We start from the raw sequence: 20,080 nt of genomic DNA on the forward strand, positions 1-20,080 counted from the left end.
TATGCAAATAATTATTTTTTTTCACTAGGACAAATTCAGAACAAATAAAAATATTTTACAGGGCACATGTTTTGTCTAAGATAAAAATAGCTTTACTATTTTTTTCTTGATTATAAAAATAATACGTGTTTGTTATTACAAAAACTTGAACACGATTTGTATGAAGAAGTAAATATAACTTGAAATCCCAAAGCCCATAGGGGGCCTGAGTTTAAAAGACAATTCAAATAGTTTCTTTAATATTTGACATTTTTTTGACTAGAAAAATGTCCATGAGTGTCTTTTAGCCATTAAATTTTTGAATATTTGAAATTTGGTATATAAATATTTGAAACGGAGAACAATAAAGGCAGCTTTCTAATCTTTTACTCAGAATTGAAATCCTGGACTGCACTGCAGCACTTGAAGCCTACCTATCACTGATCTAAAAATGGCTGTGGCAGCATATGAAAGGCTGGATGGGGTGGTGAGGCTTGGGGGAAACTGGGAGCAGCAGCAGAGCCCTCATTGCCTATGGGACTTGGAGGACCTTATAAAGGAAAAGGGAATTACAGTATATCCACGGGAAGAAGGTGTCAAAGACCTGAGCTAGACCCTACTACATTCTGGAAAATCTCAGACCCTGACCGGCACGCTCTCCATACCTCCCTAGTGACGGGGCCCCCACAAGACTGAGTAGACACTCGATAAATATTTCTTGATGTAGTTCAGGTTTCATCTACTTTGCTGTTTGGCCATGGGGTAGTGGTGTCTGACTACAGGCACTAGAATGGAAAGGAGTCCCCAAGGTTGAGCCTCTTCTTTGGCCGAGAATCTAGAGGAATTGCAGAACCAATCAAAATCACCCAGTGGGGCCAAAAGCATTTAGACAAGGAAGAGCTCATGTGCCAGGACATAAAGAGATTGTTTTCCCCATGTCCAGGCTAAATCTGGGTGGTGGTAACTGCTTTAGGCTGATAAAAATTCATAAAGGAAACTGAGAAGTTATAAAACATGCCTTCCAATTTAATGGAACTCTGAACTTGCAGAAGCCTGCAGGACTCTGCAGGACCATTCAGGGAGTAGATAAAAGTTTTGAGGCGAATTCAGAAGAGTAAGAATTTTTGAAGCAATTTATAGACCCAATGCTCCTGAGAGGAAAACACGTGAGGCCCCTGAGCTGTGTCATGATCATCTCAGGTCTGACTCAAGATTGAGGGAGAGTGTACCCCTGAAACTAATATAATATTGTATGTTAGCTATATTTTTTAATACAAATCTTTAAAAATAAAAAGGTGGAGGGAGAACTTGTAAAGCATCAACTTGCTGGGAGGAGGTTTGGGGCAGGTGAGGTTGGAGCCTGGTAAGAGGTCCCAGAGAGTCTAAGACATAAGCATCTGCTCCCTTCTCTTAGCCATATTGATGTAGATGGATTTCAGGAGAAACACCCACATTTGGTGTATCTGATGGGAAAGGAGGTTATGCATCTTTTCAATTATGCTTGCTTTGGGAGTTGGGTTGCTTTTCAATGCCCGAGCTCACATGGTCTGCTTCTTCCTCTGTGTGAGATGAGCTGTGCTGTGGTGCTGCTCTCTTTCAAGTTTTTCCAGGTTTATTCAGACGTGAAGTAGATCACCACAGTGAACCCATCAGCAAGGAACACGCTTTTGTTCTGCATTGCTGTTCAAAGTCTTTAAAATTGCTCTGAGATCCATCTGGAAATAATGACTGCAATTATAGGCTGTTTCAATTTACCTAAAATAATAATTTATGAAAGTCATTCATTAGTTCAACAATATTAATGGGTACCTTGTATGTTTTTAGGCTCTGGTGACACAGCAGTGAGCCAAAGAGACAAAAATCCTGCCCTCGTGGAGCTTCTCATCCTGTACAGAAAATATCAAGGTTAAGAATCCTGCTGAAACAATGAGCAAACCTGCTATTAAGACTTGGTTTGTATTTTCAACTGAATTTTGGTTTATTTAGTCAATAGTCCTTAAGCTTGGATTATATCCCATCTTGGTTTTTAATAAATTAAAAAGTTTTGAGTTAAACAATTCTTTCTCTATCAGCATTTTCATATGCTACTACCTGTGATGAATGTATACACCAGACTCAAATAAATGGACATTTAATTTTAGGGAGTGAAGCAGAAACAGAATATTCTTCATCCGTTAGCTAAACTGTTCTGCATTTGGTATAGACAACCAGTATTTTTTCCTTTCGCCATAATACTTGCTTTACCTTACAGTCCTTCTCGAGTCTCCTCAGCAACAAGCTGACAAGCTCCCCAATTATCATAAGAAAAATGAAAATGCTTTTTAGAAGAGATTGGAAAAATGTCTAATCATTTTTCAGATTGATGTATTGTGTAACAGCAAGATTTTGCCATAATGGTACTAACTTGCTACAGCTTGAGAAGAAATAAAAAGACAATTATTTTACTATTTGAAATGACAAAATGCTAAATTATAAAATGTTGGGGGGAGAAATTCAAGTAATTTGAATCTCCTGGCAATGGGTGTATAATTTATTTGAGGGATTAGACTGTAGACAAATGCATTTTGTGGAGGAAAAAAATTACACTTGAGTTTCACTGCCCAATTTTAGTGCTCAATTACATGGTTATATTCTTATAAAGAATAGTTGTTTCTGATTTTCATATAGTCTAGTACCAATAAAAAACCCTATTTGTGAGCTCTTTGAATTCCTCTTTTTTTAATCTTCAAAACGATTTAGTGAATTTTCCTGTAAGGGAGAAAGTCCATCAATCTTCTTACCCTCTAATATTCTTGTTTTCATTTATCTACAGTTGAAAAAAATTTTAAATTTATTTTATTTTTTATTGAGGAATGATTTACATATATTATATTAGTTTCAGGTATATAACATAATGATTCCATATTTGTATACATTGTAAAATGATTACCACAGAAGGTCTTGTAAACATCTGTATACATCTGTATACATAAACATCTAGTATACATAGTAGTTACAATTTTTTGTTGTTGTGATGAGAACTTTCAAGATCCACTCTCCTAGTTATTTTTCTATCTGCAATAAATATTTTTTAATACTTAGTGTTTAAGAGTTGTATTTTTGTTGCTGAGTCTTGGACGCTGAAAATGCTATTGAAATATTTTTTTTTATAATACTAATTTGAATTTCAAGTACTTTAAGCATTAATCAGTTATTTCCAAAGCACTATTTGAGCACATAAAAAAGGTTTTCTTTTGCATGAAACTATTTAAGAAATATGAATTCAGGGCTTACTACATTTTGAGCACTATTCTAAACTAGGATATATATACTAAAGAAATAAGACAACACAGCCCTCAGTATCTGCGGGTTCTGCCTCCAGGGATTCAACCAACTGCTTATTTAAAATATTCAAAAAAAAAAAAAAAAGTTATGTTGTTGCTGACGTGTACCATGGTTGCATCTGTACTGAAGATGTACAGACTTTTTTTTCTTGTCACTATTCCCTAAATAATACAGTATAACAACTATTTACATAGCATTTACATTGTATTAGGTATTATAAATAATCTAGAAATGATTTAAAGTATACTGGAGGATATGTGTAGGTTATATGCAAATTCTATGCCATTTTACGTAAGGAACTTGATATCTAAGGATTTTGTTATCTGAGATGGGTCCTGGAACCAATCCCCCTAGACTCTGAAGGATGACTGTACTTGTTTTCAGAGACAAAAGAAAAAAGAGCTCTTGGATTATGTGCTGACAGATGTTAGAGGGAGTATTAAATGTAGCCTTGAGGTAAGAGATTGGGCCCTGAAGCTAGACAGACCAGATTCATATCCTGGCTCTAATGTTATTACTGCGTAACCGTAGGTAAGTAACTATTCTGTCTCAGTTTCATCATCTGTAAAATGGGATCATACAGTAATAATAACCTACTTCATTGGGCTGTTGTGAGGGTTAAATGAATTAACATACATAAAGCATTTAGAACACTTTTCTAGAACAGAGTAAGCTCTCCAACACTGCTCTTATTGTCATGGCCTGATGTTTCAAACATCAGTAGTAAAGAATTACTCCTTTAATCTAGAGATCTGCCATTTAGCTGGAGAAGCCAAACACTAGAAAGATTTCATACCCTGGACCAAATTAACAGGTTTCTGAGAGGATGTGGCATCAAGATGTTATCATAGTAAAGAAGCAGAATCCAATTCAAGAAGATGGTCAGGAATAGGTGAGAACTGAGTCTGTTTATCAAAGGATAAGCAAAATGGGGGAAAATTAAGTGTTTGGGTGGGTACTGTGTTTCCCTGAAAATAAGACCTAGCTGGACCATCAGCTCTAATGTTTCTTTTGGAGTAAAAATTAATATAAGACCTGGTATTATATAATTATATATATTATATTATGTTATATTATATTATACTCGGTCTTATATTAAAATAATTTTTGCTCCAAAAGACAAATTAGAGCTGATGGTCCGACTAGGTCATATTTTTGGGGAAACACGGTAGAGGAGAGAAAAAAAGGCAAAAACAAAGACTCAGATTTTTTAGAACTAGAAGGCCCTTAACACATTCAGTGATATACAAGTAAGGACAGAGAACATGAGGCTTCTGGCGAAAATTCTAAAGCTAGCTGCAGACAGGGCCAGTGAGAAAATCTAAAATTATGACTTCCAGCCCACTATTTTGCTTGCTATACCAAAATGAGGCAGAAGCAGGTCATGTGGTCCTTTCATGGTCTTTTTCCTAATATTGAATTCTTTTTAAAAAGGGCTCAAGTGAAACAACTAAGGTAAAAAAAAAAACCACTCCTACACATTTAGTGGTAATCCTCTTCCTGGGACACACACAAATATACTTTTTATTTCTATATTTTCCTACAAGGATGGCAGGATTTCCTTTGTTTCAATTTAAATCATTACATGGTTTCGTTGAGGTAAAGCACACTTCTTACATTCTTTTACTCCTGTAGTTTGATAATTTATGTTTTTCACCCTTAAATCTTAATAACAGTCTTTCTGCTTCTTCATATATTCTGCTTCTTCCAAATAGACTGAGGGAAAAGTAAAAAATGCTTTTTGTAGTTGGTGGATTTATTATCTATTCTTGACAATTATTAGAAAAACTGTAATCTGCTTCTCTTAAATTTAAAAGTTGTTGATTGATTGACTTTTCAAAAGATTTGCCAGGAAGGTAAAAGTATTTAAAAACCGCATGGTATGTTCTCAGAAGTTTGGATTTTGAGATTTATGAAAACTAGGTTAATGGTATTTTTAAAAGAGAAGCATAGCCTTGCTCTAGAAGTATTTTTGGCTTTCTAGTAGCTTCTCGGCTATTTTCTCAGTGTTCATTAGGATGAGTTCAATGGTTTCTAATATTTTCTTTTCTGAACTTGATGAAAAACAGGGAGAAAGCCTCAAGTGTCCCCCTATGCTAGGTCCTTCTACAGGTAGAATTGTTTCAACATAACTAAATTCCCTATCTCTTTCTTGGGACAAGAGCTGCAAATCCTTCCTAAGAACAGCTCTCTCAATAGTCCTACTCAGCACATGCTTGTCACAAGTGTACTTTTTACTAAAACTTGGCTTTCTTCCAAGATCAAAAGGTTATAGAATTCCCCCACTTTTTCAAACCATTTGTTTACATTTTGTATTTGTGAACCTGCCATTTGAATTTTTGCTATTTTTGAAAAGCTGGAGTGGACAGCAGAGGTCATAGGCTCTCTTACTGCCAAAATATTATAAGCAGTCATTTGGAGCCTAGTATCAAATGGGCAAAATGGAAAAGTGAGTCTAAAACGTGTCCTCAGGTAGCAGGTCTATATGTTGTCTGTTGTGAAGGCTGGGATCGCTAGGGAGTTCATTGGGCTAGGTTATCAATGTCTGATGTAGTGTGCCTGATTGTGGTGAGAACTGTGGAGTCAGACTGCCTGGGTTCAAATGCTCTGCCACTGTTCTCAGTGTCTATTGCCATGTCACCACCACCCCGAAAATAATCTCTTATTGTTATCTCTCCTGTTTCTGGGCACTGATTAGGTTCAGCTAGGTTTTCCCTCTAGGTCTCTCATATAGTATGCTCAGTCAGTAACTGGGGCTGGAGTCATCTCAAAGGCTTGCTAACGCACATGTCTGCCAGTTCATCTCTGGCTTAGGCCATCCTCAGCTGGCACCAACAGCTGGAACACATGTACATGACCTTCCAGGTGGCCTGAGTTTTCTTACAGCATGGCAGCTGGGTTCCAAATGTGAGTGTCCTGAAAGAGAGAGCCAGGTAAAAGCTGTAGCTCCTTTTACAATCTATAATCAGAAGTGATGTATCATCAGTTCTGCTCCATTCCATTCATTAGAATCAAGTTATTAAGTCCAGCCCACATTCAAGAGGAAGGTAACTAGACTCATTCCTTAAGGGGAGGAGTGTTAAAGAATTGGTAGACATGTCTTGAAACCACTGTAGCCACTTATTAGCTTGAAGACTTCACTGTTCTTTGCTTTTCTGGTCTGTAAAACAAGAACAATGGGAGTAACTTACCTTCTAGTATTTGTGAAGATTAAGCAAGAAAAACAAAAAACAAAGGCAGTACCTGGTACTCAATATGTCTTAGCTTAGACCTTTATCTTGCTTTCTGCATATCTGAATTGATGCTTGTCAGTGTCATCCATGATGAGATAGTTCCAAGCAGATACAGTCGGGAATTACCACCTTTCCAAACTCTGCTGGTGGCATTTGACAAATCCCAGTGCCTGTGGGAACAGAGTTACTATAAATGGTTTGAATTCTTTGGTTCACCTTATTTTAGTGACAGTTTCCAGATATAGGTCAGTCCATTTAAACCTGGCCCCATTTATGGCAATTTATTTCATTATAGGATAAAGTAGTTAGAACCATGAGTAATAATTACTGTGCCTACATAGCTTTTAACACCTTAGTCGAGTAATCCTCAACTCACCCAGTGAGTAAGTTTGGAGGAGCACCCTTCCCTCCTCAAGGATGAGGAAACCAGGACCTGGGTCAGGTGGCTTGTTCTAAATTCTACAAACAGGCAAGAGATCCGCTGGAGTGAGGAGCTGGGGGTACGGATTTGCTGGCCCCTCCAACATGCCTAAATAATATGCAGATTTAAAAAACTTTTAAAAATTTTAAAATTAAAAAAAAAGTGGCCATCATTATTACCCAATGTCAGTTAATATGCTATATGCAGATATATATGGGTATTTGAAATTTATTTTAAACTTTTATTTTCTGTAACAGAATTAATTGGCCAGTGTCTACTTAGCATGTGAGACTACGTGGGTTAATAGATATTAAAATCATTGTAAGTAAAAGCACACTTTGCCATTCAATACATATTTTTTCTCTTTCGGTCAAATTAATATTTTATGTTATTTTTGGGTATCCAAACTTTTTTTTTTTTTTTTAAAGTTTATTGGGCAAAACTTTTTTTATCTAGAAGAAGAAGCAAAATTGAGAACACTCCCACTCTGTATTTGCTACCAGGCTGGCTTCTAGTTATCATTTCCCCGCCCCCGACCCGCGCCCCAGTTATTATATTTAACGTTTGATGTTAGTCAATCCGGGAGAAAAACGGTAGAAGGACCGTGCCTTCCGTGGGGGCTGGGACGGCCGCCTCTTTTCTCTTTTCCATTTCTGTCCCGTTTAGGGTTGCCCCGGGTGCGGAGGCTGCCGCCCGCCCTCACCGGGGGGCGCTATGCAGCCAGCACCGGGAAGCCGGAGGTGAGTTCGTAGGGAGGCGGTGGCTCCCGGTCCTGCGGGCGCGCTGAGGGGCGAATCCCAGGCTGCGAGGTCGCCGCCCCCGCCCCTCGGCCAGCCCCTCCGCCTTCCCGGGAGAGGGGAGTGGCCCGGCGCCTCGCGCCGCAGCCAAGCACTCCGCAGTCGCCAAGCACTCTGCAGCCGATCGCGCACGGGAGCTCCAGCCGCGGCGCGTAGAGGTGGTGCCGGAGCGCGAGGCGCGCAAAGGGACTGTAGCCGTGGGACATCGCCCACCCATCAGCCTCCCCAGAGCAGCTGCCGCGGGATCCCCGCAGCTTCGCGGAGGGCCCGCATCCCGGATCGTCCCCGGAGAGGGAGAACGACGAGGCGGCTGAGTGGTGCCCGGCAAGGTAGCGTGAGCGCCTTCCCTCTCTCCCCTGCCCTTCCCGCTGGGTCCGGCCGCGGCCCTCTAGGGGCTGGGAAGCATACGCCCCGCGCCTTTGTGCCTGGGGTCCCCGTGGCCCGGCCACTACCCGCGGGACTCGGGTCTGCGGGGTCTGCGGCTTTCTCCTCGGGGCGAGGCGGCGCTGCGGCGAGAACCCGAGCACGCTGGAGATCGCGCAGAGTGGTCGCGTCCGCAGTTGCTTCGGGGGACGGTGGGAGAGAAGAGGGCTGGTAAACTAAGTTGCTCTTACTTTGCCCTATTTCCGTCGTACCTGTGGGCAAAGTGAAATCCAGATCTTCCTCGTGTTCACCCATATCCCGTCCATCTCTCTGGCCCACAGCTGTTTCCTGGCCCCCTGGTTCTGTGGAAGGACACGGGGTAGCCTCCTCCGGGAAGGAAAGCGGAGGGAGAACAATGGGGCGTGGGGTTCAGGTGCGGCGTGCCCCGGCAGCAGCGGGGGAGAAGGGGGCCAGGACCCGATGGGGCTTCCTGCGCGTGCAGCTGCGCTCCTCTCCTTTGTTCCGCCGCTGCAGAGGGGGTTGCCGGGGTCTGGTTTCCTGTCCGGGACGGGATTGATTCACAGTCCCCGAGAGGGAAGGGGAGGAGAGGGGGCGGGGCTGGAGTGGGAACCAGATTAGAAACGGGAATCTTGGAGGGTGCTGGGGCCGGGAAGTCGGGAGGGGGTGATTATAAACACACAATATTTTGTGCGAGGACCGTGTGGGTTTCTGGGGCTCATTTGTAATGCTTTGTTCAGTCTGCGGCTGAACGTTTATTGCTGCAACAAGTTGTGTGCTTCTCTGAGTTCCAGGTGCTGCCGAATGTTAGTTTGGTGAAATCAAATCTTGTTACAGTGGAACAGTACCTTTTGTGTGTGTGTGTGTGTGTGTGTGTGTGTGTGTGTTAATCAGGGTGTTAAGTGTGTATGTGCGTGCCTGTGGATCTGTGTGTGTAGCTAATAGATACTGGCTTGAATGGGTAGGAGGCAAATTTTATAGAATCCATTTTGACATAAAATAATTTTCTCCATTGTAATATAGTATAATAGTTTTTCAAGAATGTTTGGGGAGAAACCATCACAAAATTAGACACTGCTAAATAAATGAATCAGATTATGTAACAGTGAATTGAAAATCCCTTTTACAGTCTTTCCCAGAAAACACACCACACATGCACCAATTTAGGTTTTGAGTTGAGGAGGCAGGGCTTTGTGCTTGCTTTCACTCTCCCAGTGTGTGTCATCTGGAATAAGAAAGTGAACACTTACCATATTGGTGAATTGGACTTTTTTTAAGGGGGAGGTAGAATTAAATGTAATATACTGCGCATTTTGTTAAGTGACCCTTTCCTAGATTAGAATCAAGAAGATTGGCTGACCTGGGGAGGGAGCCATGGGGGGACTGAATGAGAGTGTTTTTGAATGGGGTATTCCAAGCAAAACTGTTTTGGAAGGAGGCTGACATTTCCAGGCATTCATGATTTGTGCCTATGGGATCCTGGTGGAAGGATCCAAAGTCGGACTGAAGGTTAGAATTACTGTGGTGATAATTTAGGAGACATTCAGTTATAGTAGTCTGGCTGCAGGCAGGGCTGGGAAATGACCCAGGGCTGCCTCTTTGACAAGCCTGAGGGCCCATGGTTAAACCACCCCATTGGCCATTCATTTTAGGATGAATCAAGTCTGAAAGCCACTTAAGCTTAGAAGGCAAATTAGGTGCTTACTCTGGGGGAAAAAATGTTTCCTTGCCCACTAAATGGTAATGGAAAAGAGCTGCGCAAGCTACTGCTGGAGGGTTTGTCCTTTTCATGGGGGATGTGGTCAGATTTTCAGGCTAGGCTGAAAAGCAGTGGAACTTGTCCTCAGGAGCCATTATGATGTGAAGTTGAAGTGGGGTGTTGCCCAACCAGCAAGCTGGCAAAACATTGTGCCATGGGCAGTGAACAGAGGGAGATTTCTTGGTTATTGTCTTGCCATTTTGGACTCTTCATTTATGTTGTGAATTGTTTTGTAAAATATAGCATAATTGGATTCCGCCCAAGTACTCATTGGAATATATACATTAACCAAATGGAAAGGATAAGACTGTTACTGCTATTAGAGACACGGATGTGGGATCCTCTTATATAGTTGGTCTCTGGCTACAGGCTGTCCAATGGATGCCCTGTTGTGTGATGAGGCTGGCTACAGGCTGCAGCCCCTTCATGGGATGGGATGAATCATCACTTTGTCAAGCCTGGAGTTAAAAGACTGACTTCTTTGGTTGCTGCACAGTTATGCAAAGCAACTAGGAGCTTCTGATACCAGTGGGGAAGGAGTGGGGGCTGGGCGTGGTGTTTGGCTGAGAAAGGGTCCTTAGAGTGTAGGATCCATGTGTTTAGCATTTGTCCTCCTTTTGGGTGAGATTTCCCTCTCTTTCTCTCCCTTGTACTGTTTTCAATAGCTGGGCATTTGGATTTTAATTAGATGCCCTAACCATAGTTGTTGCTATCGTTCAGTAAGTGTTTACTATGTACAAAGAGTTTTACATATGTTACTCTGTGAATCCTTAAAACTTGATGGAGTGGATTTTCTCTCCACTTTACAGTTGAAACTGAGGTCTGGGGAGTTTAGTAGTGTGCCTCTTACACCCTACCTGTGTAGGTAACTAACTAGAAAGTGGTGGAGGTGAGATTTGAATTCCCATCTCTGAGTCCAAGGTACATACTCTTTTAACGCTGTACAGTATATCTTTTAATAATAGGAATAACAACGATTTGATTACCTATTTGATTAACGCTTTGCAGATTTCAAATCCCTTTCACGTATATTATCACAATTGATTCTTTCAAAACCTCTGAAATGGGTTTGGGAGACCAGACTAGTGACATCACAACTCCTTCAACTGTACTGTCAAAAAGCTTTGTGCTGTTTATGGCCTGTATGAATAAGCTTTATGTGAATGAAATTTTATTTAAAAAAAAATTAGGCTGCCAACATTTAAAAATAAGTTCTTTTTCGGAAACATGTAAAAGTGGAATGGAGGAGATCTTACGTAGTATTCAAGCATTTTGCATTTGTTGAAATTCATTTAGCTCTTTTTATCTTACAGCCTTTATTAAAACACCACACTGCTTCTTTACTGAGACCTAATGCCAGTGTCTTTTTAGAAGAGAAATAAGGAGGGAAGGAATGTGATTATAAAGAGGAAATGGGACAGCAGAATTGGAAACATACACAGCAGCAGGCTGTAGATTTTCCCAGCACATGCTTTTTGTCCTGGCAGTCGCCTTTTACAGGAGACGTTCTTTTTTTAGGGAAGTGTCAAGGGTCTTTCTTTATAATATCCTCTGAGATCATCAAATTTCTGAGCTCTGTGGGAACACACATTCCACAGGATTGCTGTGCTCTTCCTTCCCCCACAGGAGTAGTGAATGAGCTTGGGCGTCAGCGTGAAAATGGAATGGAAGGGGTGTCCGTCTTTGGGTGGAATAGAGGGCGGTGCTGGACAGGAGGCTCTGACCTGACCCAAGAGTGACCATCGAGTGCAGGGGCAGAATGGATTATAACCCATGGCATCCTTAATTGTTTATGGATTTCTCACAGTGCTCCTGCGCAGAGGGAAAAGTCAATACTGTTTTTTTGTTTTGTTTTGTTTGTTTCTAAGATAAGACTTTGAAGACTGGAAGTTCTACTTTTACTTGTTTAATTATTTCAGGCTAGGACACCATTTAGAGTCTTCAACGGTGTGGTGTAGGTGCAGTAACATTTGTTTCATATCATTAAAAGTCCCCTCCATTGGATAGAGAGGATGCAGGCACATGGTCTGCTGAGTCTAACGGAGCACCTTCCAACTTCCCCGCTGAGAAGGATGAAGGATGCTCACCAGCATTGTGCTCTCATAACCTCTCATGGATTTCTTTTCAGTGTTCAGAACCTTCTTCATCAGTTCATATTTTATTAAGCACACACAAGTCAATACATTAAAAAGCAATAAAGGAAATGTATTGTGCTTCAAACGATGGAGCAGGGCAGATTGGTGTGCCCAGAGAGTGGGTGTTGCTGAAATGAAGAAAGTGACAGCTGTGGTGACTAAGGCCACGCCAACACATGCTGCTGAGACAAGCGGAAAACAAACAAAAGCAGGAGGCTGGGAAGAAACCAAACACAGTGCCCATTCCTTCCTCATCCTCAGCTTCATTATGGCCAACCTCTGATGGTGTAGAAGGGGTCAGATCTCTAATGGCTGGATTGGTTGAGATGCTACGGAGCATTATCCTGATGTTTCTGATGCTCAAGGAGAGAACGGAGGGAGCCTTCTTTAGACCCTGAAGATGTGTAAAGGACCATTCTGTGGGAGAAGGTGTTGAATAATGTGGTTGGTCCTGGCGTACGGCAAATCCTTGGTAATCTGCTTTCTTTCCTCCACACCTGCCAGCATTCCATCCTCATCCTGTGTTCAGCATGGTTGTAGATTCAGCCCCACTAAGGCTGTTCATAGACTTCAGGCATATTTGCACTGGGACAAGAAATGGCAATTCCCCAAAGAATGAATCATTCATATTTTATATGACATTCATGCTACTGTCGATTAAGTATTGGGTGCTTGCATTGTGTCAGGCCACTTCCGGGGTACTTTCCATAGCTTGTTTCATTTAACCCTCATCCCTGTCCTTCAGTAGGAGATGAGGGAATTGAGAAACTTGCTCCATTGTTGGTAGAGATCAAGCCTAAGTCTGTGTGCTTTCATAACAACACACAGCCTCGTGGTGCAGTGTTCTCTGAGGCTTTGAACCACTTTTAAGGAATTAGTTTTAAGGAGTTGGAGAGCCCACCCTGACGGTCGCCTTCCCTCCTGACTGGCTTCCTTTGTCACCCAGAGTCAGGGTTTCTGTGGGTGTCCTTGGCTAGTCCAGAGTTGGGAGAGTTGGTTGAAGTGCTTCTTAGTTTCTCCTGCTTTTCTGGGTCTTGTTCTTGGCTCCCCCATCCTGCATTATTCCCCTTCCCTCAGATGAGGGAGACTTTGGTGAAAGAAGATGTGGCCTACGAGTGAGAGACTTAGGACCCAGTCCCTGCCTGGGGGTCTTTCTTTCCCTCTCCTGACCACATCTTTCTCTGCAGGAATTACATGGCCATATGGGCGTTTTCAGGGTTTGTGTGATCCCCGGTCTTCTGTCCACCCGAGCGGGGTATGCTGCAGGGCATCCAGTTGGAGCTCAGAGTCTGATGTATGTGTGTGAAATGGTGCGAGCGGCATTGCAGGGCTGGAGCTTAGGAAATGAGACTTTGGACAAGGCAGAGAAGAAAGGAGTTGGTATGGATTTATATACTCTTTCAAGACAGGCACTTTGAGGAATTGAGGCCTGGAGAAGAGTGAAAATTGACATTCTTCCTTTGCTTATCAGATAACTCTGAGCTTCTAAAAATACCAGGTGCCTGGGCTTTCCTTGATGGCTGAGAGGCCAAGAGGAGACCTGGTCCCTGGGTCCCTGTCTTCCCGGGACTTTTCAACCAGTCCTGTGTGGACTCAAGATGCTTTGAAATTGCACAGATGGCTTCCTTTTGCTGTGTTAAAATGAAAATACAATTCAGAACTGTACATTACTAGTTTTTAATTTTGTTAAAAAATAAGCCTTCAATATCCTTAAAGAGATTTTAGAAAACTTAATTGAAAGGACAATGGAACAGACTGTTAATTATTGACTTTGTTATAGTGTGTGCCCACATGTACATCATTTGCCTACTCATTTCACAGGTTTCATAAAAGCGTTCTTCACATATTTAAAAAAAAAAAAAAAAGAAAAAAGAACCCAAAACCTTAATTGCAAAATTCCTGCTGGCCCCACTTACATCTTCCAGTGTACAGCTCTCTCCTTTCTCAGTGCTACTTCCTTTTAAATTACGTATTATTAGACCCCGAAGCGCTACTCACAATGTTCAGATTGCAAATATGCTCGGTTCCTAGCTGATCATTTTCTTCCCCTTCAAAGTGCTTCAAAAGGATCGTCACTGTTTTATTCACGTTAGGGTCCAGCCTAGATGCTTTTAGGAAAAGCTTCATTTTTGTAAATGTTGGGCTTATGCCAGTTTGCATGGCTAGTTATTTTGCAGTCCTCTAACGTTCTGCTTACAGTTACAGCAGAATGACACAGTTTTGATCTATCCCTGATGTGATGAGCCATCGAGGAAAAAGTTCTCACTTGCCTGAAATCTTCAGGGCGTTGAGAAGGGTTCATAAAAATATATGAACTGCCACATTGGGTCAGACTCAGGAATCTGCTTTCTGCAGAAGCAGAATACTTAGTATTCTGTGACATTGGGGGAGCGTGCCAGAGTTAGATTTGATAGTTTTATAGGTTTCGGGGCATCTCTTAAACATCCATAATGGCACAATCTTTTAAAAACCTGTCATCCATATATTTAAATTCATCTATTCAGATTCTTGAATTGTTTGTTTTTATCCTATATTCTATTCATTTCACACCTTTAAAGGTAGAACTTGATTATATTGTTACTTTGATTTCAAATGCCCCATTTTTGGGATGGTAGAGTGTCAAGGTGAAAGGGCCATAACGTTCACTGCTGTAACCCTTTCATGGTATTTGAGAGCTGCTCAGGGTCATAAAGCTAACTGGACGGATGGATCTGGGGACTTGGCCCCAAGGCTTTTAACTTTTTGCTCAGTTTTCTTTCTAGGGGAATATCTCACTGTCTCTCCCCAGAGCCATCTAAATCCAAACTCGGTGCCCATTATCTAACAGTTGATCCTCTTTTGACTTCACTGTTTGTACTAGTTGTGCTACCCTGTTTTCCCGAAAATAAAACCTAGCCGGACAATCAGCTCTAATGTATCTTTTGGAGCAAAAATCAATATAAGACCTGGTATTATATTGTATTGTATTGTATTGTATTATATAAGGCCTGGTCTTATAATAAAATAAGGCTGGGTCTTATATTAATTTTTGCTCCAAAAGACGCATTAGAGCTGATTGTCCGACTAGGTCTTATTTTCGGGGAAATACATTTTTATCATTATCTTCAGTTTTTATTTCAGAAGCATCACCTATTTCTGTATTTTCGGGGACCTTTATATCCATCCGGTCAGTTGCTGTGTTTGGTTGGTTGTTGCCTTTTATTTTCAAATCCTTAAGCCTCTATTCTGGTTCAGACCTTTACAGGGCTGGGTACTAGAATGTAGCATTTCCCAAAGTGTGTTCCATTAAAAGTTAGTAGGTTGGAAAACAAAACGAAACAGAAATACCCTTAATGTTAACAGATGTTAATATAAAAAAGGTTGCTTGGGCAAGAAGGTGTTGGTTAAATAATATTTAAAAATAAATTAAGTTTCATTGCAGAAGGACTTTGCATGGCCTCTTGTTTGTGACTGTACTGGGACTCCAAGAGGGAGATACAGTATACACATGTCCCAACTTATGTGACCATTCGACTACTTTTTGGGGGGATAATTATGTAGATCATACTGCTGAGTCACTTCATTGTACTATTTCTAGATCCCTTACTGACTTTTTATGGGAATATGTATTCTGTGTGAGTTCATTCTCAAATAGGTCGTATGCTTTTTTACCTCTTATGCTGGATCTTTCTTTCATCCTGGAAACCCATCTCCATCTGTCACACCTCCACATCTTTTAACAACCCAGTTTTGTTCCCATCTTCTCTGTCAATCTTACCCAGATTCTTGCTCTTCTGAACTTACAAAATAGCATTTACAGTTTCACAACTTAAAAAAAGAGAAAATATTTGAAGTAGTCAAAATATTGTAACATTGCACACCTATACTAGTTAAATTACTGAAATTCACACAAAAGGCCATTTTCAATATTTGTTGTCGGTTGATGCATCACAACGCGTGTCACATTCTTCTTTTTCCCTTCACCCAGATTAATTTGCAAACACTTTCTTCAAACATATGGCTTGTATGTATGTATGTATGTATTTATTTGTTTTTAAAATTTTGTGTTCTTGGAATTGCACTGCATTTGTATAGAAATTATGGGAGAATTGATCAAGTTCACATTTAAACTTGTGTTTGCTCCTGGAGCCTGAATTCTGGTGGCTTTTCTAATAGAGCATGAAACAAAAACCTGTAATGGATGTCACAATTAACTTTACTTTTAAAATTATATGCAATACTTTTAGAAGTAAGGAGGGATGACTTACAGTTCTTTAATGCATTCATTTTTTTCACTCATCAAATGTTCGGGTGCCTAGGACATGCCAGGCACTCTAGTAGGCTCTGAGTCTTTAATGCGGTTTCTGCTCTCATGGAGCATGAGGGTCGAGAAACATTCCCGAAATTAGCACAGATATTTATGATGTATTTATGAATTGTGATAGACGCTATGAAGAAAAAGGACAGGAGGCTGTCAGCATAAGAAAGGTGGGGAGAGGAGACACAGGGAGGGCCTGTCTGAGGAAATGGACACCGATGAAGCTGCCTGATGGATGAGTTGGTGCTAGAGGAAGAGAAGGGTGGAAGAGCTTTCTAGACAGTGAAAAACGGGCTCAGAAGCCCTGAGGTGGGGCTCTGCTCTTAATGCTAGACTGATGGAAATTTTAATAATCAATGACTTAGATCAAGTTATTACTTCTTAGTAAATCATTATAATACTGGTATTTAAGTGTTTAAGTTATGATATATGAAAATATTTATTTTGGGTCAGTATGTTTCCCTTTCTCCTCAAATGAAACTGCCTGAGTTCAGAGAGCTGTCTCTATCATAGGACCTGCACAGGACAGGACTACTGCCCATCTCCTAATCCCTGCTCTACGGTCTGAGTACTGGCATTGCCCCGAGTATTGATGGCTGCTGGACATATCAGTGTCCTGGCCTCTGCATTATTGGTCTGGGCCTTGCTCCCAGGTGGGAGAAGCCCCCTTTGCCTTTGTTGGAGAGGTCCTGAGCCAGGCCACTTTTGGCTCTTCCACTGCCTCAGCGCTCTCTCCCTTCTCCCTGTGGCACCTTCTCCAGTCACTCACTGAGGGCTCCAGTGTGGCCAGGGTGGGTAGAGTGGGTGGAGGGGTCCAGTTTGAGTTACACACACCTCAGTCCTCTTAGAATCACTGTTCTTTGGTCAAGGTTTTGCACCTGGGGCAAGTGCATTTGAGCTTGGATCTCTCTTACGTGGTGGTGTTAAGTGCTTGCTTCCGTGGGAGGCAGTGTGGTGTGATGGCTATGGGCTGGGCTCTGGAAGAAGTACTGGTTGAAACTTGACTCTTCTGCTTGGTAGCCCATCACCTTGGGCGTGGAACTTAATCTGGCTCTGCTTCCTGTCTCTCATCTGCAAAATGCAGGTAACAGCCTTCTTTGGGCTGTAGTAGGGATCAAATGCGAGAACATGTAAGTGCCTAGAATCGTGTCAGGTGCAGTGCAAGCGCTCAGTTGTAAAATGGTAGTTTCTACTCGTTCCTGAAACTATATTCTTGGGGTTCTTCCTCCCCACTGCCAGATACTCAGATCTGTTCAAATCTAAGCAGTGCATGTAATTTATGATTTGATATGCGGCTCTAGTTACTCCTGGAAAATAGGTAGGAAGAAAGATGGCAAAGAAATAAATCAGAATGTTAACCATGATTGTGTTAGTATAGTAGATTGGGGTGACTTTTACTTTTACTCCTGTTATTTTCCACATTTTCTGTAATCTGGTTATGTTACAAACATAATAAAATCTTATGAAAAAAGGCCAGGCTGGCTGTTGCCCAAGTGGTTCACTAAAGTGGGACAGAAGAGAGTGGGACCCCTGGGATCTGCCTGCTCTAATTGCATTCACAGGTGGAGTGCTTTCCCTTTTATCCTTATAGTTGCAGAAATTTAACAGTATTTAAAAGTCTTCAGCAGAAGTATACCAAAAAAGTTGGAGGACGGGGATGTGATTGTGAAACTCTTTTTTTCTTTGAATGTTTGTTTTTCTATGATTATTTTCTCTTTTTGTTTCTTTCTGAGCTCCCTGAGTTGACCCCCGGCCATCTGTTCCTCACTCTCTTTTGGTTTCCTCTTACTCCACTCCCTCTTGAAACCCCTTCCTTTTAATACCCCATCTTTCTCCTTGCTGTCGTGCGGAAATGATGCACACACTTCTACAGTTCAAAGTGAAGAATATTTTATTTCTTATTTTTAATTGTAAAAATAAATGTAGCTTTCACCTTCAAAAATATAAATTAAGTTGCCTTTTATTCACTCACACCTAGAATGAATGAATGAATGACCGGACTTACTAACTCAATCAATTTTGGGGGTTTGTAACCACTTAAAAGCACCACGAATTGTAGGAGATTGGGAAGCTGAAAGGAACGGAAGATTGAATGAATCCTGAAGTTGAATTTTCCTCTTTCCCTATATTCTGTGTTGATTATCTGTGTTGGTACCATTTTGTTATGTGCCATAATTTTTAAACTTTTCCAAATTGGAAGAACAGAATTCTGGAAAATTACCAAAATGTGTTTTTATAAAGAAAACTTTGCCAAATCTGACACATTTCCTCAGAAGCCCGTTGATTTTAATTACTTTTTTAAAAGTTCAGTGAGCCTTTCTTTCATGCGCCTCCTCTTGTATAATTCTGAGTGGAGAAATGGGCTTTCCAGCTAAGTTTGTTTTATGCATAGGAATTTACTCTTAAGCAGTGGCATTCTGTAAGTATCAGAATGATACTGACACAGATTTCAAGGAAAGTAGGAAAGTGTGACAGAGATCTTGCCTGGCATCAGCAGAAGAGCCGTTTACTTGAGGAATATTGCTAATTTCAATGAGATTTCACAGTTAAATATAAAATCTAGTTGAGGGGTTTAAATAAGGTGATACCTTTCTGTACCTTATTCCACATTTATAATGTTTTACGTCTCCCATCACAAATGCCTGATTTGAACGTAGCAAATATTTAGTATGAATGTTCTTTCTCTGCTGTAAGGAAGTCTAGTACCATTACAATAAAATCTGGATTTATAGAGTGGGTATAATTAGGATTTAGCATTTCCTTTTCAAAAGGATGCATCATAGGAATTCTTTAAATTAGAAACAATATACCGTAGTTTGCCGTGTATAGTGCACACTTTTTGCCCAGATTTATGAGGGCAAATAAGGATGCGCATTATGCATGGGTAGTACTAATTCTGTATCTACATGAATGTTTTTAATTATTTTATTTATGCTTATGAGTTAAAAGTGTAGACATCAATAACGATACCTGTATGCGAAATAACACCCTGGAATACCATAATCGGTTTTTTTTTTAACTTACAACAGACTTGCAACAACAAAGAGTTCTTGGCCTTCTATGCTGTGTAAATATCATAAATTTGTTACTAGTACATAACATTTCTTGTACTTTGTATCTGTTCTTGTGTTTTGTAATTATTTGTTACATAAAATTTCTTGTACCATAATGTGTTAAAAAAAAAGTGCTAAAATTCCTTTCTAATACAAAAAACAAGTACCTAAATGGAAACAAATAAAATTTTGAATTAAACATTTAAAACAAAAGATTTTTTCCCCCTGAACGTTTGAGCCAAAAACATGGGTGTGCATTATACATGGGAACCCATTATACACAGTAAAATATGGTATACATCACTTTTGAGTCACGCAGTGGTTGCAGATGTTCTGTGTACCCTACGCAGCTTACCTGGTTTCATCATAGACCCACGGATGTAAGCATGACCTTGCATGACATTTGTGGATGTTGCCTGTTTCATTTCATACACCAGTATGTGGAGGAGGGGAAATTGGTTGGGTTTAGCTGAGACATGCCAAGGGTTGGGCATGAGTGTTGAAGAAATAATGGTATAATTGTCAGCCCAATCTTAATACTCGCCATTTGTCCCCAATTTAAAAAAACAGACAAAAAAAAAAAAGTTAGGTAAAATGTTAAAGGAAACTTGTACCATTTTACATCCTCGAGAGGTGACCTAGAGACCGTTTCATGGACTCTAGATGGCATAGTTGACAACTTCTCTGCTCCTTGGATGGAG

At 40.8% G+C, this 20,080-nt stretch overlaps 1 protein-coding gene and 1 long non-coding RNA gene across 4 annotated transcripts in view; one reads left to right on the plus strand and one right to left on the minus strand.

The window, feature by feature from the left end:
* Positions 1 to 1,558: 1,558 nt before the first annotated feature.
* Positions 1,559 to 6,228, minus strand: LOC141572935 (uncharacterized). Its single transcript, XR_012498505.2, has 3 exons — positions 6,091 to 6,228; positions 1,789 to 1,865; positions 1,559 to 1,694 (listed from the first exon to the last, which is right to left on the minus strand). It is a non-coding gene; the product is annotated as an uncharacterized LOC141572935 (long non-coding RNA).
* Positions 6,229 to 7,814: 1,586 nt separating this feature from the next.
* The window catches only part of MYO1B (myosin IB), a 172,166-nt gene continuing 159,900 nt past the window's right edge, over positions 7,815 to 20,080 (plus strand). For all 3 annotated transcript variants that reach the window (XM_019740730.3, XM_019740732.3, XM_019740734.3), the window contains exon 1: positions 7,815 to 8,083. The gene's annotated coding sequence lies outside the window, so the exon portion shown is untranslated. The remainder of the gene's footprint in view (positions 8,084 to 20,080) is intronic.

Source organism: Rhinolophus sinicus, chromosome 17, assembly GCF_057876585.1.
Source record: "Rhinolophus sinicus isolate RSI-liver-muscle chromosome 17, RSI-T2T, whole genome shotgun sequence".
Classification (NCBI taxonomy): Eukaryota; Metazoa; Chordata; class Mammalia; order Chiroptera; family Rhinolophidae; genus Rhinolophus; species Rhinolophus sinicus.